This window comes from Oncorhynchus nerka, linkage group LG27 (genome assembly GCF_034236695.1).
Source record: "Oncorhynchus nerka isolate Pitt River linkage group LG27, Oner_Uvic_2.0, whole genome shotgun sequence".
Taxonomy (NCBI): domain Eukaryota; kingdom Metazoa; phylum Chordata; class Actinopteri; order Salmoniformes; family Salmonidae; genus Oncorhynchus; species Oncorhynchus nerka.
The window spans coordinates 50057201-50083293 of NC_088422.1; the positions used below are offsets into that span (position 1 = coordinate 50057201).

Sequence of the window (26093 nt, forward strand, 5' to 3'; positions counted from 1 at the left end):
CTATTTCTATGATTCCGACAGTTTATCCAGCTGTTTTGATATATAATCACAAGTAAAATCGCAATCGCAATATTTGGTACAACAATCACAATTCTATTTTTTGCCCATATCGTGCAGCCCTAGTGTATGAATGCATGGTTGCGTGTGTGTGCAGGCAGAGGTAGGTCAGTCTCCTACGCTGACCGGTGCCGAGTTAATCACCAAAGAATTGATCCATCCATATGTGTGTCTGTTTCCACTTTGTCCTGTGTGTGTGTGTGTGTGTGTGTGAGAGAGAGATTTAGATACTCCTACTCACTTGGCTAACACAGAGAGGGTCAGGCCTATTTTAGAGCCTGTGTGGGACAGTGTTTTCAAATAACATTTTATTTGTCACATGCGCCGAATACAACAGGTGTAGACCTTACCGTGAAATGCATACTTACAAGGCCTTAACCAACAATGCAGTTCAAGAAATGGAGTTAATCAAATATTTACTAAATAAACTAAAGTAAAAAAAATAAACATTAACACAGTAAAATTACATAACAATAACGAGGCTATATACAGGGGCTACCAGTACCGAGTCAGTGTGCGGGAGTACAAGTTAGTCGAGGTAGTTTGTACGTGTAGGTTGGGGTAAAGTGACTAGATAATAAACAGCGAGTTGCAGCTGTGTAAAAACAAAGGGGGGAGGGTCAGTCAATTTAAATAGTCCGGGTGGCCATTTTTGATTAATTGTTCAGCAGTCTTATAGCTCGGGGATAGAGGCTGTTAAAGAGGCCTTTTGGACCTAGACTTGGCGCTCTGGTACAGTTTGCCATGCGGTAGCAGAGAGAAAAGTCTATGACTTGTGTGACTGGAGTCTTTAACAATTTTTAGGGCCTTCCTCTGACATTGCCTAGTATATAGGTTCTGGATGGCAGGAAACTTGGCCTCAGTGATGTATTGTGCCGTACGCACTACCCTCTGTACCTCCTTACGGTCAGATGCTGAGCAGTTTCCATATCAGGCAGTGATGCAACCGGTCAGGATTCTCTCAACAGTACAGCTGTAGAACTTTTTGAGGATCTGAGGACCCATGACAAATCTTTTCAGTCTCCTGAGGGGGAAAAGGTGTTGTCGTGCCCTCTTCACGAGTGTCTTGGTGTGTTTGGACCATGATAGTTGGTTTGGTGATGTGCACACCAAGGAACTTGAAACTCTTGACATGCTCCACTACAGCCCCGTCGATGTTAAGGGGGGCCTGTTCGGCCCGCCGTCTCCTGTAGTCCACGATCAGCTCCTTTGTCTTGCTCACATTGAGGGAGAGGTTGTTGTCCTGGTACCACAGTGCCAGGTCTCTGACCTCCCTATAGGCAGTCTCATCATTGTTGGTGATCAGGCCTACCACTGTTGTGTCGTCAGCAAACGTAATGATGGTGTTGGAGTCGTGCCTGAACACGCAGCCCTGATGGGCCCCTGTGTTGAGGATCAGCGTGGCAGATGTGTTGTTGCCTAGCCTTACCACACTGTGGCCCCATCCGATGATACCCCCGGACAGGGCCAAACAGGCAGGATATAACCCCACCCACCTTGCCAAAGCATGACCCCACACCACTAGAGGGATATCTTCAACCACCAACTTACCATCCTGAGACAAGGCCGAGTATATCCCACAAAGATATCAGCCACGGCACAACCCAAGGGTGGGCGCCAACCCAGATAGGAAGATCACGTCAGTGACGTGACGCACACCTCCTAGGGACGGCATGGAAGAGCACCAGTGACTCAGCCCCCGTAATAGGGTTAGAGGCAGAGAATCCGAGTGGAGAGAGGGGAACCGGCCAGGCAGAGACAGCAAGGGCGGTTCGTTGCTCCAGAGCCTTTCCGTTCACCTTCACACTCCTGGGCCAGACTACACTCAATCATATGACCTACTGAAGAGATGAGTCTTCAGTAAAGACTTAAAGTTTGAGACCAATTCTGCGTCTCTCACATGGGTAGGCAGACCATTCCATAAAAATGGAGCTCTATAGGTGAAAGCCCTGCCTCTAGCTGTTTGCTTAGAAATTCTAGGGACAATTAGGAGGCCTGCGTCTTGTGACCGTAGCGTATGTGTAGGTATGTACGGCAGGACCAAATCGGAAAGATAGGTAGGAGCAAGGTCATGTAATGCTTTGTAGGTTAGGAGTAAAACCTTGAAATCAGCCCTTGCCTTAACCTGTTGCATCTACTCGGGACGCTTGCGTCCCAACTAGAGCTCTGGAAATGCAAATGCGCTACGCTAAATGCTAATAGTATTAGTTAAAACTCAAAAGTTCATTAAAATACACATGCAGGGTATCGAATTAAAGCTACACTCGTTGTGAATCCAGGCAACAAGTCAGATTTTTAAAATGCTTTTCGGCGAAAGCATGAGAAGCTATTATCTGATAGCATGCAACACCCCAAAAGACCCACAGGGGACGTAAACAAAATAATTAGCATTTCGGCGTTACACAAACCGCACAATAAAATAGAAAACATTCATTACCTTTCACCATCTTCTTTGTTGGCACTCCTAGATGTCCCATAAACACTATTTGGGTCTTTATTTCGATTAAATCGGTCCATATAAAGCCTAGATATCGTTATATGTAGACTGTGTGATAAACGAAAAAAACATTGTTTCAAAACGTAACGTCATTTTTTAAAATTCAAAAAGTCGACGATAAACTTTCACAAAACACTTCGAAATACGTTTGTAATGCAACTTTAGGTATTAGTAAACGTTAATAAGCGATAAAATTCATCAGGAGGCGATGTAAAGATCATTAGCTGTCCGTCTGGAAAAATGTCCGGCTAGAAACTCAACGAAAATATCCGGTCCTAGACCTGAAGAAATACGGTGCCCTGCATGTGTTTGACCAAGAAAAAAAAAACTCGAAGGAAATGACAAGACTCTAGACACCGTGTGGAAGCTGTAGGTACTGCAACCTCAGTCAATTAATTGTGGTTCACCTTTATCAATGGGTTCAAGTAGCGCATGGATATATTTTCCCATTTTCAGTGATCAGTTTTTCCTGTGCTTTTCGATGTAAATGCCGTTCTGGTAAAGCCACAGCAGTGATTTAACCAGTTTTTTAAACGTCTGAGTGTTTTCTATCCACACAGACTAAGCAAATGCATATACTATATTCCTGGCATGAGTAGCAGGGCGCTGAAATGTTGCGCGATTTTTAACAGAATGTTCAAAAAAGTAGAGGGTCGACTTAAGAGGTTAACAGGAAGTCAGCGTAGGGAGGCTAGCACTGGAGTAATACGATCACATTTTTTGGTTCTAGTCATGGATTCTAGCAGCTGTATTTAGCACTAACTGAAGTTTATTTAGTGCTTTATCTGGGTAGCCGGAAAGTAGAGCATTGCAGTAGTCTGACCTAGACGTAACAAAAGCATGGATTAATTTTTCTGCATCATTTTTGGACAGAAAGTTTCTGATTTTTGCAATGTTACGTAGATGGAAAAAAGCTGTCCTTGAAACAGTCTTGATATGTTCGTCAGAAGAGAGATCAGGGTCCAGTGTAACGTCAAGGTCCTTCACAGTTTTATTTGAGACGACTGTACAACCATCAAGATTAATTGTCAGATTCAACAGAAGATCTCTTTTTTTCTTGGGACCTAGAACAAGCATCTCTGTTTTGTCCGAGTTTAAAAGTAGAAAGTTTGCAGCCATCCACTTCCTTATGTCTGAAACACAGGCTTCTAGCGAGGGCAATTTGGGGCTTCACCATGCTTCAATTAAATGTACAGCTGTGTGTCATCCGTAAAGCTGTGTGTCATCTGCATAGCACTGAAAGTTAACATTATGTTTTCGAATGATATCCCCAAGAGGTCAAATATATAGTGAAAACAATAGTGGTCCTAAAACGGAACCTTGGGGAACACCTAAATTTATAGTTGATTGATCAGAGGACGAACCATTCACAGAGACAAACTGATATCTCTCCGACAGATAAGATCTAAACCAGGCCAGAACTTGTCCAACCAATTTGGGTTTCCAATCTCTCCAAAAGAATGTGGTGATCAATGGTATCAAAAGCAGTACTAAGGTCTAGGAGCACGAGGACAGATGCGGAGCCTCGGTCTGACGCCATTAAAACGTCATTTACCACCTTCACAAGTGCAGTCTCAGTGCTATGATGGGGTCTAAAAACCAGACTGAAGCATTTCGTATACATTGTTTGTCTTCAGGAAGGCAGTGAGTTGCTGCGCAACAGCTTTTTCTAACATTTTTGAGAGGAATGGAAGATTCGATATAGGCCGATAGTTTTTTTTTTCTGGGGCAAGGTTTGTTTTTTTCAAGAGAGTCGTTATTACTGCCACTTTTAGTGAGTTTGGTACACATCCGGTGTTTATTATGTTCAACATAAGAGGGCCAATCACAGGAAGCAGCTCTTTCAGTAGTTTAGTTGGAATAGGGTCCACTATTCAGCTTGAAGGTTTAGAGGCCATGATTATTTTCATCATTGTGTCGAGATATAGTACTAAAACACTTGAGTGTCTCTCTTGATCCTAGGTCCTGGCAGAGTTGTGCAGACTCAGAACAACTGAGCTTTGGAGGAATACCCAGATTTAAAGAGGAGTCCGTAATTTGCTTTCTAAATAATCATGATCTTTCCTCAAAAAAGTTCATGAATGTATTACTGCTGAAGTGAAAGCATCCTCTCTTGGGGAATGCTGCTGCAACACAGCAATGAACAGCATTCTCACATAGGTGTTCCTTTTGTCCAGGTGGGAAAGGGCAGTGTGGAGTGCAATTAAATTGTGTCATCTGTGGATCTGTTGAGCCTTATGCGAATTGGTGTGGGTCTAGGGTTTCCTGGATGATGGTGTTGTCGGTAGCCATAGCTCACATCATGAGTGCTACTGGGCGTTATTCATTTAGGCAGGTTATCTTCACATTCTTAGGCACATGGACTATGGTGGTCTGCTCGAAACGTGGTTATTACAGACTCGGTCAGGGAGAGATTGAAAGTGTCAGTGAAGACACTCTGCGCATGCTCGCAGTACATGACCTGGTAATCCGTTTGGCCCCACAGCCTTGTGAATGTTGACCTGTTTAAAGGTCTTGCTCACATCGGCTACGTAGAGCGTGATCACACAGTCGTCCGGAACTGCTGGTGCTCTCATGCATGCTTCAGTGTTGCTTGCCTCGAAGCGAGTATAAAATACCTTTATCTTGTCTGGTAGACTCGCGACACTGGGCAGCTCGCGGCTGGGTTTCCCTTTGTAGTCCATAATAGTTTGCAAGCCCTGCCACATCCGAAAAGAGCGTCAGAGCCGGTGTAGTAGGATTCAATCTTAGTCAGTATTGATGCTTTGCTTATTCGATGAGGGCATAGTGGGATTTCTTATAAGCGTCCGGATTATTGTCCCACTCCTTGAATGCGGCACCTCTAGCCTTTAGCTCCGTGTGGATGTTGCCTGTAATAATGGCTTCTGGTTGGGATATGTACGTATGGTCACTGTGGGGACGACGTCGTCAATGCAGTTTTTGATGAAGCCGGTGACTGAGGTGGTATACTCCTCAATGCCATTGGATGAATCACGGAACATATTCCAGTCTCTGCTAGCAAAACAGTCCTGTAGCATAGCTTCCGCGTCATCTGACCACTTCCGTATTGAGCGAGTCAAATCAAATCAAATGATATTAGTCACATGCGCTGAATACAACAGGTGTTCACCTTACAGTGAAATGCTTGCTTACGAGCCCTTAACCAGCAATGCAGTAAACAAAAAAATAAGTAAAACTAACAAGTAATTAAATAGCAGAGTCACTGCTTTAGTTTTTGCTTGTAAGCAGGAATCAGGAGGATATAATTATGGTCAGATTTGCCAAATGGAGGGCGAGGGAGAGCTTTGTATGCTTCTCTGTGGGTGGAGTAAAGGTCGTCTATTGTTTTTTTTTCTGGAGTTGTACATGTGACATGCTGGTAGAAATGCGGTAAAACAGAATTTTATTTTATTTCACCTTTTATTTAACCAGGTAGGCCAGTTGAGAACAAGTTCTCATTTACAACTGCGACCTGGCCAAGATAGAGCAAAGCAGTGCGACACAAACAACACAGAGTTACACATGGAATAAACAAACGTACAGTCAATAACACAATAGCAAAAGTCTATATACATTGTGTGCGAATGTTGTAAGATTATGGAGGTAAGGCAATAAATAGGCCATAGTGGTGAAATAATGACAATTTAGCAATTAAATACTGGAGTGATAGATGTGCAGAAGATGAATGTGCAAGATACTGGGATGAAAGGAGCAAAACGTTTAAAAATAACAATATGGGGATTAGGTAGTTGGGTGGGCTATTTATCAATGGGCTGTGTGCAGGTGCAATGATCAGTAGGCTGCTATGACGGGCGGGCGGGTGCGGGCAGCGATCGGTTGAAAAGCATGCATTTTGTTTTGCTTGCATTTAAGAGCAGTTGGAGGCCACGGAAGGAGGGTTGTAATGGCATTGAAGCTCAGCTGGAGGTTTGTTAATTAACACAGTGTCCAAAGAAGGGCCAGAAGAATACAGAATGGTGTCGTCTGCGTAGAGGTGGATCAGAGAATCACCAGCAGCAAGAGCGACATCATTGATGTACACAGAGAATAGAGTCGGCCCGAGAATTGAACCCTGTGGCACCCCAATAGAGACTGCTAGAGGTCCTGACAACAGGCCCTCCGATTTGACACACTGAACTCTATCTGAGAAGTAGTTGGTGAACCAGGCGAGGCAATCGTTTGAGAAACCAAGGCTGTTGAGTCTGTCGATAAGAATGGGGTGATTGACGGATTCGAAAGCCTTGGCTAGGTCGATGTTTGCCTGCATAAGTCCCCGGCCACTAGAAGTGCCGCTTCTGGATGAGCATTTTCCTTGTTTGCTTATGACCTTATACAGCTCGTTGAGTGCAGTCTTAGTGCCAGCATTGGTTTGTGGTGGTAAATAGACTGCTACCAATAATATAGATGAGAACTCTCTTGGTAGATAGTTTTGCCTACAGCTTATCATGAGTTACTCTACCTCAGGCGAACAATACCTTGAGACTTCTTTAACACTGGACCAGAGAGGTAATTTTGTTTTTGTATTGGTTCCCCCCATCCATGTCTTTAACATAGAACCATTCAGTAAAAATAGTGGTTTTGCATCAAAGCCACGATGTATCTTCATGACTGACTTCACGGGTCACCAGTACTATAAGTACTATCATTTTAATTCGGTGTGAAAATGGAACAAAAATGTCCATAGATGTTTTTTCCAGATTGCAGAAAGAATCTACATTGCCTTCAGAAAGTATTCATACCCCTTGACTTATTCAACACGTTGTGTTACAGCCTGAATTCAAAATGGATTATATAGAGAGAGAAAAATTCTCACTAATCTACACACTATACCCCATAATGACAAAGAGAAAACATGTTTTTTGAAATGTTTGCACATTTATTGAAGAATAAATGTTGAAATATCGAATTTAACATAAGTTTTCACACCCCTGAGTCAGTACATGTTTGGATCACCTTTGGCAGCGATTACAGCAGTGAGTCTTTCTGGATACATCTCTAAGAGCTTCGCACACCTGGATTTTACAATATATATATATATTCTGTACAGGCTATGTTCTTTTCCTACACATTTAGTTTAGTATTGTGGAGTAACTACAGTGTTGTTGATCTATCCTTAGAGTTTCATGGCTGTGATAGGAGAAAACGAATTGCTTTAAAGAACCATTGGCCTCATTGTGACATCCCTGAGCGGTTTCCTTCCTTTCCGGCAACTGAATTAGGAAGGACGCCTGTATCTTTGTTGTGACTGGGTGTATTGATACACCATCCAAAGTGTAATTAATATCTTCATCATGCTCAAAGGGACATTCAATGTCTCTTTATTATTTGATCTACCAATAGGTGCCCTTCTTTGCGAGACATTGGAAAACCTCCCTCGCCTTTGTGGTTGAAACTGTGTTTGAAATTCACTGCTCGACTGAGGGGCCTTACAGATAATTGTATGTGTGGGGTACAGATATCAGGTCATCATTGAAAAATCATGTTCAAAGCTTTATATTGCACACAGAGTGAGTCAATGCAATTTTATTTTACTCCTGGCCTTATTTATTCAATACATTTCAGCTTTTAATTTTCAAAAATGTATAAAAACACAATTCCACTGACATTATTGGGTATTGTGTGTAGGCCAGTGACACAAAAATCTAATTTTAAAATTAAGGCTGTAACCACAAAATGTGGAAAAAGTGGAGATGTGTGAATACTTGCTGAAGTTAATGTATTTTCACAGGGAGTGCCTCGAGATAATATGAAGGTAGTTAAACCGTGTGTGTGATTGAGTAGCTCAATGTTGCTTCATCCCCTTCTCTATATTGTTAACATGCCTACCCTGTGCTAAATAAATCCTACTCTCCCTAACATTAGGAATCTTTGGTGAATGGTCTTAAGTGGAGACCGACCGATATGGGTTTTTGGGTCCGCCATAGATTTTGATATTTTGGGGGACAAAACTTGCCAATATTGAAATATCTGCCGATATACTGTTTTACAGTGACATTTTCTCACAAATTTCCATCCCGAAGAGCAATTGTCCAAGAAATATGCTTGCATTGTTGATTTCCTACATTGTGACAATAATGACACATCATAAGATTGGCCGCAAATGTTCAGATGAGCAGGAAATTCCCTTTTTCATCCTATTTATGGAATATCTGTTATCGGTGGAACGAATATATCAGTCGGGCTCTAGTCTTAAGACTTCGATACAAAGTTATACCTCTTTCATACTGTGATGATCAGTATCACATCTACTCTGTATTCAGATAATATTCAGTAACTCATGTAGTATTGTGATAAGATGATTGTAGTAAAAAACAGATGTATCTGTTAAAGAAGGAAGATAGGAAGGAAGATAATATCCTGTAATTTAAGTTGTTGTGTTAAAGTAGCGTTCACTAACAATGTCTGTAATGTTCCGTTCACTAACCGTTAGGGCTGTGTATTGCCAGGGACCTCATGATACGATATTGTCACCATACTTAGGTGGTGATACGATATGTATTGTGATTCTCATGATTCTAAATGTATTGCGATTTGATAATCCAAAATGATTGCTCACTATACTGTGTTATGTATGTATGAATGTACGCATGTGCAGTACGAGTCAAAAGTTTGGACACATCTACTCATTCAAGGGTTTTTCTTTATTTTGACTCTTTTCTACATTGTAGAATAATAGTGAAGACAAACTATGAAATAACACATATGGAATCATGTTGTAACCCAAAGAAATTGTTAAATCAAAATGTATTTAATATTTTAGATTCTTCAAAGTAGCCACCCTTTGCCTTTTCACAGGGAGATCATCCGTTCACCTACTCTGCGTCTCACAAAGACACGGCGGTTGGAACCAAAAATCTCAAATTTGGACTTATCAGACCAAAGACAGATTTCTACCAGTCTAATGTCCATTGCTCGTGTTTCTTGGCCCAAGCAAGTCTCTTTTTCTTATTGATGTCCTTTAGTAGTGGTTTCTTTGCAGCGATTCGACCATGAAGGCCTGATTCACGCAGTCTCCTCTGAACAGTTGATGTTGAGATGTGTCTGTTACTTGAACTCTGTGAAGCGTTTATTTGGGCTGCAATTTCTGAGGCTGGTAACTCTAATGAACTTATCCTCTGCAGCAGAGGTAAATCTGGGTCTTCCTTTCCTGTGGTGGTCCTCATGAGAGCCATATCGCTTGACATTTTCCACATTGACTGACTTTCATGTCTTTAAGTAATGACAAACTGTCGTTTATTTTTGCTTATATGAGCTGTTCTTGCCATAATATGGACTTGATATTTTTCCAAATAGGGCCATCTCCTGTATAGCCCCCCTACCTTGTCACAACACAACTGATTGGCTCAAACGCATTAAGAAGGAAAGAAATTCAAGGCACACCTTTTAATTGAAATGCATTCCAGGCGACTAACTCATGAAGCTGGTTGAGACAATGCCAAGAGTGTGCAAAGCTGTCATCAGGGTAAAGGGTGGCTAAAATATATGTTGATTTGTTTAACACTTTTTTGGTTACCACAGTATATGATTCCATATGTGTTATTTCATAGAAGTATATAGTAAAAAAAAAAAGGAAAAGCCCTTGAATGAGTAGGTGTGTCCAGACTTTTGACTGGTACTTTATATATATATATATATATATATATATATATATATATATATTACATAAAAATTAAAAAAATACAAATGAATACTTAGAGTCAAAGTATCGATACAATATCGTCCAAAATAAAATCCTCATCACTATTCGATACTGTGATATGTTCTAAACATATTGCTCACTAATGTTATATGGCTAATGCAGAGAGACAGAGAGCATGACAAAATTAGTTTTGATCTGTAATGGCTAGGGCTGTGACAATTATGCAATATTGGGCAACGATTAATTGTCATGCAAATTGCTACGACATGAATACAACACAGCTTTGGTGACACCCATGTCTCAAAAACAAATGGTTTTGACTGCTTGCCAGTTTTGGAAATGAAGCTTCTCCTTCCGACCATGCTGTTCTGTTTGTTAAATAATTACCAACTTTACACTTAATGTAAAAAACAATAACTGCTAAACTATATTTACTTTAATATAACATTAAAAGGTTCTTTATTTATTTAACCTTTTATTTAACTAGGCAAGTCAGTTAAGAGGTTCTTATTTCAAATGACTGCCTTGTTCAGGGGCAGAACAACAGATTTTTACCTTGTCCGCTCTGGGATTCGATCCAGCAAACTTTCGGTTACTGGCCCAACGCTCTAACCACTAGGCTACCTGCCGCCCCGGCATATTCAAGTTGAATCCTCACTTCTCCTAAATGAATGTATTATGACACAACAAAAAAAAAATTGTTGGCGATTATTGTCCATAATTATCATTTACACAATTATACAATAAAAGTCTCACTATTTAAAAATAAGACGGAGAACAAGCTATAGGATGAAAAACCAGAGTTTTGGTGCTGGTACAGCCAACTAGCTTTCGCTAAATTGATTTTTATTTATTTATTTTATTTTACCAATCAATACTAGGAGTCAAAGTATGAATAAACTCAAAAAAAGAAATGTCCCCTTTTCAGGACCCTGTCTTACAAAGATAATTCGTAAAAACTCCAAATAACTTCACAGATCTTCATTGTAAAGGGTTTAAACGCCTAAGACAGCGCTACAGGGAGACAGGACGGACAGCTGATTGTCCTCGCAGTGGCAGACCACGTGTAACAACACCTCCACAGGATCGGTACATCCGAACATCACACCTGCGGGACGGGTACAGGATGGCAACAACTGTCCGAGTTACACCAGGAACGCACAATCCCTCCATCAGTGCTCAGACTGTCCGCAATAGGCTCAGAGAGGCTGGACTGAGGGTTTGTAGGCCTGTTGTAAAGGCAGCTCCTCACCAGACATCACTGGCAACGACGTTGCCTATGGGCAAAACCCACCGTCGCTTGATGAGACAGGACTGGCAAAAAGTGCTCTCCACTGACGAGTCGCGGTTTTGTCTCACCAAGTGTGATGTTCAGATTCACGTTTATCGTTGAAGGAATGAGCATTTCACCGAGGCCTGTACTCTGGAGCGGGATCGATATAGAGATAGAGGGTCCGTCATGGTCTGGGGCGGTGTGTCACGGCATCATTGGACTGAGCTTGTTGTCATTGCAGGCAATCTCAATGCTGTAGTTACAGGGAAGACGTCCTCCTCCCTCATGTGGTACCCTTCCTGCAGGCTCATCCTGACATGACCCTCCAGCATGACAATGCCACCAGCCATACTGCTCGTTCTGTGCGTGATTTCCTGCAAGATAGGAATGTCAGTGTTCTGCCATGGCCAGCGAAGAGCCCCTGATCTCAATCCCATTGAGCACTTCTGGGACCTGTTGGATCGGAGGGTGAGGGCTAGGTCCATTCCCCCCAGAAATATCTGGGAACTTGCTGGTGCCTTGGTGGAAGAGTGGGGTAACATCTCACAGCAAGAACTGGCAAATCTGGTGCAGTCCATGAGGAGGAGATGCACTGCAGTAATTAATGCAGCTGATGGCCACACCAGATGCTGACTGTTACTTTTCATTGTGACCCCCCCCCCCCCCCCCCTTTGTTCAGAGACACATTATTCAATTTCTGTTAGTCACATGTCTGTGGAACTTGTTCAGTTTATGTCTCAGTTGCTGAATTCTTGTTTTGTTCATACAAATATTTACACATGTTATGTTTGCTGAAAATAAAAGCAGTTGACAGTGAGAGGACGTTTCTTTTTTTGCTGAGTTTATAATATAGTCCGAAATAATACTGCATTATGTAACATTATGCATTATGTATCTATTTTTTCCCCCCATCACTACTAACTGTTTTGCTCTCGGTCTACAGAGCTCAGGAATGGAGGAGACTGTTTGGGAGCAGTACACTGTGAACCTACAGAGGGTGAGTTGAACTCTCTCTCTCTGTCTATAGACTGCATTCTGGAAATATTCACACCCCTTTACTTTTTCACAAAAATGTACGTTACAGCCTCATTCTAAAATGTATTACAAAAAAATGTTTTCTCATCAATCTACACACAATACCCCAAAGCGAAAACACCTTATTTACTTAAGTATTTAAATCCTTTGCTATGAGATTTGAAATTGAGCTCAGGTGCATCCTGTTTCCATTGATCATGCTTGATGTTTCTTCAACTTGATTGGAATCCACTTGTGGTAAATTCAATTGATTGGACATGATTTGGAAACACCTGTCTATTTAAGGTCCCACAGTTGACAGTGCATGTCAGAGCAAAAACCAAGCCATGAGGTTGAAGGAATTGTCCGTAGAGCTCCGAAACAGGATTGTGTTGAGGCACAGATCTGGGGAAGGTACCAACCAATTTCTGCAGCATTGAATGTCCCCACAAACACAGTGGCCTTCATCATTCTTAAACGGAAGAAGTTTGGAACCACCAAGACTCTTCCGAGAGCTGGCCGCCCAGCCAAACTGAGCAATAAGGGGAGAAGGGCCTTGGTCAGGGAGGTGACCAAAGGTCAAGCTCTGACAGAGCTCCAGAGTTCCTTTGTGGAGATGGGAGAAACTTCCGGAAGGACAACCATCTCTGCAGCACTCCACCAATCAGGCCTTTATGGTAGAGTGGCCAGACGGAAGCCACTCCTCAGTAAAAGGCACATGACAGTCCGATTGGAGTTTGCAAAAAGGCACCTAAAGAACTCTCAGACCATGAGAAATATGATTCTCTGGTCTGATGAAACCAATATTGAACTCTTTGGCCTGAATGCCAACTGTCACGTCTGGGGGAAACCAGGCACCATCCCTACAGTGAAGCATGGTGGTGGCATTATCATGCTGTGTGGATGCATTTCAGTGGCAGGGACTGGGAAACTAATAATGATCGAGGTATAGATGAACAAAGCAAAGTACAGAGAGATCCTTGATGAAAACCTACTCCAGAGTGCTCATGACCTCAGACTGGGGCCAAGGTTTACCTTCCAACAGGACAACGATCCAAACCACACAGCCAAGACAACACACGAGTGGCTTCGGGACAAGTCTCTGAATATCCTTGAGTGGCCCAGCCAGAGCCCGGACTTGAACCTGATCGAACATCTCTAGAGAGACCTGAAAATAGCTGTGTAGCGACGCTCCCCATCCAACCTGACAGAGCTTGAAAATCTGCAGAAAAGATTGAGAAAATTCCCCAAATACAGGTGTGCCAAGCTTGCAGCTTCATACCCAAGAAGACTTGAGGCTGTAATTGCTGCCAATTTCAACAAAGTACTGAATAATATGTAAATGCGATATTTCCGATTTTTGCAAACATTTCTAAACCTATTTTTGCTTTGTCGTTTTGGGGTATTGTGTGTAGATTGATGAGGGGAAAAAATGTAATCCATTTTAGAATAAGGCTGTAAACATAACAAAAGTCAAGGGGTCTGAATACTTTCCGAATGCTCTATATAATTCTCTCTCTCTCGTGTGTGTGTGCGTGCGCGTGTGAGTGAGAGACTACAAAGGGGTAGTTAACCTGTGACTTTTACATGTACTGGCCCTGGATTTCTCCTATGGTCTCTCCCCAGCAGAGGTTATGTGTGTGTGTGTGTGTGTGTGTGTGTGGTGTTTTGCCTTTGCCATCATCAAATGACCATAGCAGGTGAGTTTATTCCATTTGAAACCAGGACAAAAAAAACACCCTGATTTTGGTGATTTTCATTAAATGTAATCATAGAATTGTCCTTTGAAAGAAGGTTTGTTGACATATTTGTATTTGTATCTGAAAGCGTAGTTGAGAATAATGAATCTAGGTTGGCATATTTATGACATGTAGGTCTTACCCAGGACTCCTTTAAAGGTAATGAACAGTCAAAATCATGTTTTCATGAAATTGGATGATATTTGAAGGAAACCAGATCAAAGTATGAATAATGACTGTTGCTTCTACATTGATAAAGTTTGATCATAAAGTTACTGGTCCCCTCCCCCATGTTAAACACTTGGATTCATTATTAAGGGGACACCGTGACATCACCTTAACTCTAATTTTAATAGACCAATAGTCTAGCAACCTTTCAGTTTCTGGCCCAATGCTCTAACCACTAGGCTACCTGCCGCCCTATATTCCCTATATAGTAATGCACTACTATAGTAAATGGGGTGCCATTTGGGAAGCAGCCTGTTTGTTGTTGATCTGATAAGGTTGATTAAACGTTGATCCTATCTACTACAGTCAGTGAGCACAGAGACATCCTCTCCTCTGGGGATACTGTGTCTGACTGGAGGATTCAGTAAAGGGAGTTGAGAGATGCACATACACGCATGCATGCACGCACGCGTATTTCTCGCACACACACACTGTGAGAGCTAGGGCTGTGCGGTATATACCGTATTTGACTCTATACACCGGTATTTATGCACGGACCGGTTTGGGTTTTTACTTTCTCTGTGCAGCTTTCCACACAGACCTAATCCCACCCCTTCACTCAAGGAGCGCATTTGTTGTTGCTTGACCACGAGACACTTTCACTTCCAACAATGCTGATGACAACTATGTTGTTTCCACTTAATATAAATCCACAAGCATTCTATAATTACAATATTAGTTTGTGTTTCTTACATCTACAAACAGCTAGTTTGTATTTTCTTAGCAAGTTAAGCTAAATCGTGTTAGCTGGCTAGCTAACTAGCTAATAAAAGTACTGAGTTGGAGCAATCGTAGCTAGCTAATACAGCCTGATACCAGTACTGGTGGAGGCTAAAATCAGCATGTTGTTTGTGCAACAGTATCTTCTAAATCAAAGAGGAATAGGCGAAGGATTATTATGTTAGCTATATCAATAAATATTTAATGTAGTCAAAGATTCTAGGGTCCCCTAGGAAACACTGAACATCACTTGGGTTCCTAACCTGTCACAATAACTCGTCCGTGGCATTTTCCTTAGTTGTCATGTCAAACAACACTATATTCAAAGTGCCCACTATTATTTTTATTCTAACTATAGAATTATATTAAACATTCCATTTCCATGATTCCAAAAGTTCACCCAAGTGTTTTGATCTAAATCGCAATTGCAACATTTGGTTCAAAATAAGGCCTAGTATTTTTGCCCATATAGTGGCAGTGTGGAAATTATCTCAAATGAGTGCAGGAAATGCAGTTTTTTTTTTTAGGGTGAAGTTGAATTGAACAGTATAAAATAATTTAGAAAGTATGTGTTGCCACCCAAGGGTCACACACTACACATAAAGCAAATGTATAACTATTATTAATCAAAAACATAAAATGGCATCAAATACCGTCAAAAATGTGAAAAATACCATATGATATGATATTTTGGCCACATTGCCCAGCCCTAGTGAGACCCAACATAAACCAGAGAGATTCCATACGAAAACAGGACAAGAAAGAATGGTCCTTTGGAGTAAGTATTGTTCACATATATTCAACATTTTTATCTAAAAGCATAAATGAGAAATAATAATTATGACATTTTGACCTTACCAGGCCTCCTTAAGCCTCCACAATGGTGTTATATGAAGCTTTACTGCTTGCTCTGCACTATGGGTAGTGTTTTTATTTAAATACATTTTTTTACGTTCATTTATGAATATTGAACCATATCACTATGAATAATATTTTGCTAATGTTTTAATATACTATATTATAAACTCAGCAAAGAAAGAAACGTCCTCTCACTGTCAACTGTGTTAATTTTCAGCAAACTTAACATTTGTATGAACATAATAAGATTCAACAAATGAGACAGACATGTGACTAACCGAAATGGAATAATGTGTCCCTGAACAAAGGGGGGGTCAAAATCAAAAGTACCAGTCAGTATCTGGTGTGGCCACCAGCGGCATCAAGTACCCCAGTGCATCTCCTCCTCATTGACTGCACCAGATTTGCCAGTTCTTGCTGTGAGATGTCACCCCACTCTTCCACCAAGGCACCTGCAAGTTCCCGGACATTTCTGGGGAGACTGGCCCTAGCCCTCACCCTCCGATCCAACAGGTCCCAGATGTGCTCAATGACAAAACCGCGATTCGTCAGTGAAGAGCACTTTTTGCCAGTCCTGTCTGGTCCAGCGACGGTGGATTTGTGCCCATAGGCGACTTTGTTGCCGGTGATGTCTGGTGAGGACCTGCCTTACAACAGGCCTGCAAGCCTTCAGTCCAGCCTCTCTCAGCCTATTGCGGACCGTCTTGAGCACTGATGGAGGGATTGTGCGTTCCTGGTGTAACTCAGGCAGTTGTTGCTGCCTTCCTGTACCTGTCCCGCAGGTGTGATGTTTAGATGTACCAATCCTTTTCAGGTGTTGTTACACGTGGTCTGCGAGGACGATCAGCTGTCCCTCCTGTCTCCCTGCAGCGCTGTCTTTGGCGTCTCACAGTATGGACATTGCAATTTATTGCCCTGGCCACATCTGCAGTCCTCATGTCTCCTTGCAGTATGCCTAAGGCACGTTCACGTAGATGGGCATCTTTCTTTTTGTGTTTTTCAGAGTCGGTAGAAAGGCCTCTTTAGTGTCCTAAGTTTTCTAACTGACCTTAATTGCGTACCGTCTGTAAGCTGTTAGTTTCTTAATGACCGTTAAGATCTGTTAAGTTATTTTTATTTTTACGAATCTTTGAAAGACAGGGTCCTGAAAAGGGGACCTTTTTTGCTGAGTTTATTTGCCACACTAAGGAGGTAAGTGTTGTTAGGGGAAACCACATCTCTGACTAAAACCCTGCACTCCATATCCCCCATTAGTGTGTGTGTGTGTGTGTGTGTTACTCCTCCTACAATGCATCTTCCTTTAGACGGACAGGAGAGGTCTTGCTTCCCCTTTGATGGCCAAGAGCTCCAAGGTTGACCTGCTTTCTCTATCTTTCAATCCCTCTCTCTCTTTCTCTATTCCTCTCTCTTTCTCTATCCCTCTCTCTTTTGATGGGAGATTTGTCATGTCTACTACTTGGACGTGACTGTTTTCTTGCTAGAGCGAGTGTGTGCGCGCGTGATTGTTTTCTATCTGTCTTGCACTGCTCTCCTGGTCTCTTTCCTTCTCTCCCCCACTCTCCCTCCTTTATGTCTCTCTAAACCTGTGGGTTGTGATACATGTGTAATTCAGGGCAGAGAATGTTAGAGCCAAATTGGAAACGCAAGCTGTCTGCTCCCCCCTCCTCCCTCGCCTCACCAACCGATCTCCTCCCATCTTTCCCATCTATGTGGCTGTCGTCAACCCTTCAACCCAGCCAATGTTACCATGCTCTCTCTGTCTGTCTGTCTGTCTGTCTGTCTGTCTGTCTGTCTGTCTGTCTGTCTGTCTGTCTGTCTGTCTGTCTGTCTGTCTGTCTGTCTGTCTGTCTGTCTGTCTGTCTGTCCTCCCTCTCATTCAATTTCAACCCATTTGTTTGTCTGACCTCCCAATCCGATTCCCCTGTCCAATTTCAACCCCATATCATTCCATTGCCCAACCCCCAGCTTAATTGTCTGTCTCTGTCCCTTTCTCTCTCTCTCTATGTCTCTCTCTGTTTGTCTCTGTCTCTCTGTCCCTCTCTCTCTGTCCCTCTCTCTCTCTCTCTCTATGTCTCTCTCTGTTTGTCTCTGTCTCTCTATGTCTCTCTCTGTCTCTCTTTCTCTCTCTCTTTCTCTTTATCTATGTATCCTGCATGCAGGACTCCAAGATGGGGTTTGGTATCGCTGTGTCGGGGGGGCGGGACAACCCCAACGTGGAGAATGGCGAGATGTCAATCATCGTGTCAGATGTCTTGCAGGGAGGACCAGCTGATGGACTACTGTTGTACGTTACACTGCTTTTTTTCTCCAAATCAGTACAGATGAAAGAAAGGAAGGACACAATGAGAGGAAGCCATTTTAGACTATTGAGGTGCGCCCCTAGAACCCTTTTATTTGAGGTTTTGTGTGAACTGTGTGTTGTGTTTGTTGTTTCCCTCCCCAGTGAAAATGACCGTGTGATCCAAGTCAACTCCATCCTCATGGACAACGTGCCTCATTCCTTCGCTGTGCAGCAGCTACGCAAATGTGGGAAGACCGCCAAGATAGTGAGTATCACTGTAGTTAGTTAGTTAGTTAGATTGCAGGAAGGAAGCCAACTGAAGAAGGTTGGCAACAATGGCAATTGTTCAAGAGATTTGTGTTCTTCCATTGGCAAATTAGATGGATCATATAATATTAATATTAATATAGGCCAGACTTGGAAAAATAGATTTTCTTACCAATGATATAATGGTTGACCAGACTTGACCAGAGATGATTTGGCCCAGCAGTTAAAAAAAGTTAACCAGACAAGTTCAGCTAGTTCTAGCAGTGTGACAGTGGAGCACAGTACTGCCGAGCAAGGTGTTTTACACTCCAATGAGCTGAGCTCATTCTTTCCAGGTGATGCTCCTTTAACACTGCACAGCCAAAAATAATCTTACTAACCTTACTGTAATGGCCTCTGCTCCAGGCTCTGTGTGTGTGTCTCACGGGTGTTTTGTTTTACGTGTTAACTAATGCGATCCTTTCGATCAAAATGCTGCAGTCTAGTGTTCAGCCTCTAACTGTGTGTGTGTGTGTGTGTCCCAGACGGTGAAGAGACCTCGGAAGGTGGCTCTCCACTCCCTGAAACACCCTCCCTCCCCTGGTGCCGAGAGTCGAGACTTCGGCTCCACCCGCTACTACGATGCCGATGACAACCAGAGCGACGGGGGCTGGCATCGTGGCAATGGTGGTCCTGGTTACAACCGTGAGCCTCGCGACCTCACCCCCGACAACAAGAGCTACCTGGACCCCAACTACGGCAGCCGTGGTAACCGGGGGAGAAGCCGGGGGAGGAGCAAAGAGAGGGCGTCGCCAAGCCCAGAGCTTCACCATGACAACAGCAGTGGGCGGGCCTTGGACCGGGAGCCGCCCAGTCCAGAGAGGCCACAGTATTCACGGGAACGCAGCCGGGGGAGGAGCATGGACCGGGAGAGACGAGGGGGAGGAGGAAGTCCAGGTGGGAGGAGCTACAGCCGGGAAGACAGCTACGAGCGAGGAGGGGAGGTACGGGGATGGGGGAGGTACCGGGGGGAGGATGGTGAAGAGTAAAAGTAGAGACAACCTCCGTGAGCCGCCCCGTTCGCCCTCTCCTGACCTCCCCCGAGGAGGAGCTAGAGACCTGGAGCCCCTGGAGAAACCTGTTAACGTCCTGCTGGTCAAGAACAGACCCAACGAAGGTGAGAAGCTGTGATCAATGATTTTTTAATTGGCGAGATTAGCTCATTTAGGCATGACATACCAGCAACAGACGCTGACACTGTACATCCAAGTATATCTAACCAAATAATGAAAGACAAGCATTGTAATTTTGAATTCCGTAAAGTGAGTGTGGAAGAGAGATAAAAGAATATCAACAATGACAAGCCACCAGTGTCTGACAACTTGTATGGAAAATTACTGAGGAGAATAACGGACGATATTGCCACTGATGATTGGCTGAGAGAAATTGATAATAAGATTATTTTGTTTTGTTAGACTTCATTGCGACTTTTGACATTAATGATCATTAGTCTGCTGCTGGAAAAACGTGTGTTATGGCTTTACACCCCCTGCTATATTGTGAATAAAGAGTTACCTGTCTAACAGAACACAGAGGGTGTTCTTTATTGGAAGCCTCTCCAACATAATCAAGGTAGAATCAGGAATTCACAAGGGCAGCTGTCTAGGCCCCTTACTTTTTCAGTCTTAACTAACGACATGCCACAAGCTTTTAGTAAAGTCGGTGTGTCTAAGTATGTGGATGCCTCAACACTATACACGTCAGCTACTACAGCGACTGAAATGACCGCAACACTTAACAAAGAGTTGCAGTTAGTTTCAGAATGGATGGCAAGGAATAAGTTAGTCCTAAGTATTTCAGAAACTAAAAGCATTGTATTTGGGAAAAGCATTCACTAAACCCTAAACCTCAATTAAATATTGTAATAAATCATGTGGAAATGTAACAAGTTGAGGTGACTGTCATGGCCAAAACATATTGAAACAACAGTAGCTAAGATGGGGAGAAGTCTGTCCTAAATAAAGCACTGCTCTACCTTCTTAACAACACTATCAGCAAGGCAGGTCCTACAGGCCCTAGTTTTGTCGCACCTGGACTACTGTTCAGTTGTGTGGTCAGGTGCCACAAAGAGGGACTGCCTGCAAATGGCTCAGAACAGGGCAGCATGGCTGGCCCTTGGATGTACACAGAGAGCTATCATTAATAATATGCATGTCAATCTCTCCTGGCTCAAAGTGGAGGAGAGATTAATCACTACTTGTATTTATGAGAGGTATTCACATATTGAATGCAGCGAACTGTCTATTTGAACTACTGGCACAGAGCTCGGACACCCATGCATACCCCACAAGACATGCCGCCAGAGGTCTCTTCACAGTCCCCAAGTCCAGAACAGACTATAGTTAGAACACAGTACTACATAGAACCATGACTACATGGAACTCTATTCCACATCAAGTAACTCATGCCAGTAGTAAAATTAGATAAAAATACACCTTATGGAACAGTGGGGACTGTGAAGCAACACAAACATAGACACAGACACATGCATACACACACACGATAACATACGCATTTACACACACGTACAAATAGATTTTTTGTTGTAGATATGTGGTAGTGGAGTAGGGGCCTGAGGGCACACAGTGTTTTGTGAAATCTGTTGTGAATGTATTGTAATGTTTTTAAAATGGTTTAACTGCCTTAATTTTGCTGGACCCCAGGAAGAGTAGCCTGCTGCCTTGGCAGGATCTAATGGGGAACCATAATAAATACAATTACAAATCATGTCTGGTTCTTTACAATAAGTGGTCGCCCTTAAGAAGGGATGTTGTGCACAGGAAGGAGGGAGCTTATGAATGAGTGAGTCCCAAATGGCACCCTATTGCCTACTGTGTATAGTGCAATACATTTGACCAGGGCACATTTGGGACACAGAAATATTTACTGCTTTGATTTGGAAGGGTCTGTTTTTATTTGTGCTGTAAGGTTGCAAGGTCAGAGGTGAACGTGGTTTTAAGGTCAGGCTGTGTATATTCGTTCTCTTGTTGCCGCAGCTAAGTGTGTGTGTGTTTATGTGTTTCTAGAGTATGGTCTGCGTCTGGGCAGTCAGATATTCATCAAGGAGATGACCAGTACAGGACTGGCTGCCAAGGACGGAAACCTACAGGAGGGAGACATTATCCTCAAGGTAATATACCACACACACACACACACAATTAATATCTTGTTCTCTCCTTTACACACACATACACTCTCAATGTAAGTTCAATCGGTCGTTGTTGGCATGGCTACAAAGAAGGATGCTGCCAAATAGGAACATTTTAAATCCTCTCTCCCACCAAACTGTCAAATCACTACTCATCTAACACTCATTTACACTAATCTCATTTCTCCTTCTCTCTCCCCCTCTGGTCCTCTCCTCTCCCATCTCGCTCCTCTTCTCCCTCGCTCCAGATCAATGGGACAGTAACAGAGAACCTGTCTCTGAACGATGCAGGGAAGCTCATAGAGAAGTCTAGAGGAAAACTCCAACTGGTCGTCCAGAGAGACCGCCGCCAGATCCTCATCCGTATCCCACCCCTCGTAGACTCCGACTCCGAACCTGATGGTGAGTGAGGGCTACAGTGTGTGTTAGTGTTCTCTGCTCCCCTGCACTTACAGATCATTGATCACTGTACTGTATAGTGTTGCCAAGTCTAGTTTGCAACACTATACAGTGATCATGAAAACCAGCACCATTCTTTGGCTCAAAACTGGGTCTTTCACAAGTATGAATAGGTCAAATCACTTCAGTTGATTAGTGTACATTACAGTGTACATAGTGTAGTGTACATTACATTTGCAGGTTAAAAAGGTCAATTAGGAAACGTATTACATCTGATACTGATCAGTTTAGGATTTAGGTGAAGATATCTAAGTTTGCTCGGGTTTGTTATCAATAGAAAACGATATTCAAAAGTATCCAATGGCATTATTTCAACATTCCTCCAGAGTAGACAGCCACCAACTCAGGCCATGGCCCTGTTGCAGTAAAAATATCTGGCATTCAACGGGTTAAAAATACAAATGGGACACGAAATTGGAAAGTGTCACGTTTCTGCTTGCAGCTGCCATATCGCACACACACAGAGGTTATAGAGTCCATTCTCATTAGACTTAATGTTATTAATGTACAGACAGGACATAGTGACCTAAAGTGGGTCATTACTAGCCTAAGTACGCTATTTAAGGGTAAACATTTTGGACGTTTACTCTCATACTAGGAAGTTAAACAGACCATGAATATAAAGTATTGACAACAAAAATAGATTTCCTCAATCGTAACCTACAAAAGAGAAATTATTTTTTGTCTTCTCTCTTCCAGATAAAATGTCATTCTTTTAGATGAAGGACCACCCAAGAGAGTCACAACAGTAATGTTTGCATTGGTTGCCTTTAAACTGTAAAAATGAACTCTGCCAACCACTACACTACTGCAAGTTGTAAAGCTTTTACACTTTGCACTTCCTTTTTTGCTATTAAACTTTAACTTTTAAATATTTTCCTAAAAACCAATAAAATATTTTAATCACTATCTATTTTGCACTGTGTGATTTATTAAGGACAGTAGGTTGAATAATGCCAATGGAACAAATATCACATTTTTTTACTGTACAGTTAGTACAAATATTTTACTGTGGTTTTAGTTGTACTTAAAAGTTCACGCAGTACAAGCTTTGTACCACTTTAAGTGATTGTTTTACTCTATCTATAGCTTTGATACATATTTGAGCGTATTCTGTCATTAGTAAAAACATGCAACAACTTAGAAGGGGTAAAAACATAGCTACATTTCAATTCCAAATAAGATTTGGAATTGCGTGAAAAACCATGTCTTGTACAGTATAAGTGGGTACGATTACCGCATCATTATAACCATTGTAACAACATTAATATTCTTCTTTCAGTATTAACAGGAGTTGAACACTAGGATTTTAGTGAATAATTGTCAGTATTTTAACCCATAGTTTAACATACAACATTACCATTTCATACAAAGTATTATTTTCATTTTCAGGGCTAATCATTAACATTACAGACATGGTATCCTCCTGTCATTGTGGCGGTATGTGTGATAAACTGATCTCAGGCCAGCCTATGAATACAAACCTGATTTCCGTGACTGTCTCCTGTCACGGCAAACCAGCTCTGATAGGCGGATTACCAGGAAGTAGTGGGTGGTTGAAGGCAGGGAATAGGAGGGCAGTTGAGGATTTGGATAGAGAACAGAGAAGAACATGATCACTGGCTGACCCACTTACTGCCTGCATCCTTACTGCCTTGTCTCCTCATAAACCATTCGTTTTGGATGAGGTCTTTTAGTAAATTCCTTATTCCACTATTATCTAGAAACCCCTCCACATAAACTAAACATCCCGACGCCACTACTTTCTCACCCCACCCCTCCATATAATCCAGTTGAGATTGTCGGGATGGGATGGGGAGGGGTCCTGGAGGACCTGTGCCTCTGAGACCGTAATCTCAACCCTTACTCTAAAGTACCCTGCGTGCTTTCCCTCCGGAGTTAAAACCTTCCGACGGTGGATTTTATCGGCCTGTTATTTCTCTTTTAGCTTGGTTTGTTTATATCTCTCTTTCCTCCCATGCCAAAGTCGTAGCCGCCCAGCCTGTGCCCCTGCCAGTGCCTCTGCCAGTACTCTGATTAAAGAGGGGGGAGAGAGAAGAGGGAAAGCAGAGAGGGGAGGGGGCAGCGCACACAGTACAAAAACAGACCACTCTGTTCAGTACATATTAACAAACAGACCCTCAATCTAACAAACAGACCCTCCACTACAACTGAGGGTATACGCAGGTACAGTGTACACCATATAACCACTTTTTTTGTGGGCATTGCGTATACTCACTTCTTAATCCTTGTGCTGCTTATCAAAGTATTGTAGTGGAGGTATACACTGTATCAACTAATATGACTGATAGATCAAATCAGAATGTTTAGCTTAAAATGTTGATAAACTTTTATTTATGTTTTAAGCATGCAAATGTTTCAAAATGAAAGGGGGTCTGATACTGTACATGTACATTTCTGACTCAGTTGATAGTCTCGTATATCTATTTCAATAATAGGCCAACTATTTGCACAGTACTGCTTGGGTTGGCCTGACTGTGAAAGACCAATATGAGATTGATCATTTTAGGACATTCGGTTGTCACTGTTTTTAAATTTTTCACACAAGGCGTTTGGGAAATTTTGGGCAAAATTTGAGCATACCCATTTCTCCAGGCACCACTAGATCACTGCACACACACACACACACATGCACACCGGCTAAACCAACCAACCAATCAACTAGCTGTGTTAATTTTTACCTGTTTGTGGCTTTCATGTTTCGATGTTTCAATCCACCCGTCAATAAGCCCGCCTGTTACTGTATGTGTGGCACTCCTGCTGGAAATATACCATCTGCTGTTATGAGAGGCATGTCTGTCTGTTCAGCCATCTGTCAGTCTGTCTATCTACCTCGATGTCTGTATGTCTGCCTATCTGTCTCTGTGTCTGTCTGAAGTTCTTTACAGGAGCCGAGGAGTGTTGATGCAACAGGATCATGCACTTTCAGATGCAACACCACCACTCACAGTAACGACTTCCCTCGCCACTCCCTCCCTCTATCGCTCTCTTTCTTTCTCCTTTGCTATCGTTCCTTCACTCCCTCGCTCTTATGGTCTTTTTCCCTCCATATTTCCATCAATCTCCCTCTCTCCCATCTCCCCTCTCTCTCTCTCTCCCTGATGAGGACCATGGAGTCATCACTTTTTCCCCTCCACTGCTCTTCACTAGACCACCACGTGTTACAGTAACAGTCTGGCTCAATGACTAACTGTAATTTAATTAATAGAGATTTAATGGACTGTCCCAAGGAAACATCACCATGGTCGGCCCCACTAACAAATTCACTTAAATCACTTTCTAATTGAACAATTAAATGTGAAAAATGTATTTGGTAATGGAGTGAGACTGAATATACTGCTACGCCCGAGACAGTGCTAAAGCCATAGAGCTATGGGGGAATAGTTTAGGGCCCAGAGTTTTATTGACCTGAAAACACTCTGTGCTATGGGCCTGGGGTTTTTCATGGTTCGGTTACAGGGCACTAGATATGATGTGTCTATCTATCGACCTATGGCATATTTTGAACAGGGCAGTTTCACAGTCTCTCTTGTCGCCTTCTTTCGCTCTAACACCTGGGTCCTCTCAAAGCCTGTTAAAAGCTCCTCTTTTCCACAGGCTTCTCTGTACTCTCCCTCTTCTCTCCTCCTACTCTTTAGAACACTGCTCCGAGTCCCACATCTAGGACCGAGACAGTTTTAGAAGATCAAAACCATGACAGACCAATGAAAGGCTTCTCATTGGCAGAGACATCAGAGGGAATGAACAGGAACATAGATGACAGAACAAAGTGACTGAGGCCTGTTAGATCGCTGTACTGTCAATGTCAGTAGTGTACTAAGGCCTAGTGTTGCTCACTACCTTTTCATTTCAC

General features: G+C 42.5%; 1 pseudogene; it reads left to right on the forward strand.

Annotated features, from left to right (window-relative positions):
• Positions 1-26093, forward strand: part of LOC115111933 (tight junction protein ZO-2-like) — a 146042-nt pseudogene that overhangs the window by 102020 nt on the left and 17929 nt on the right.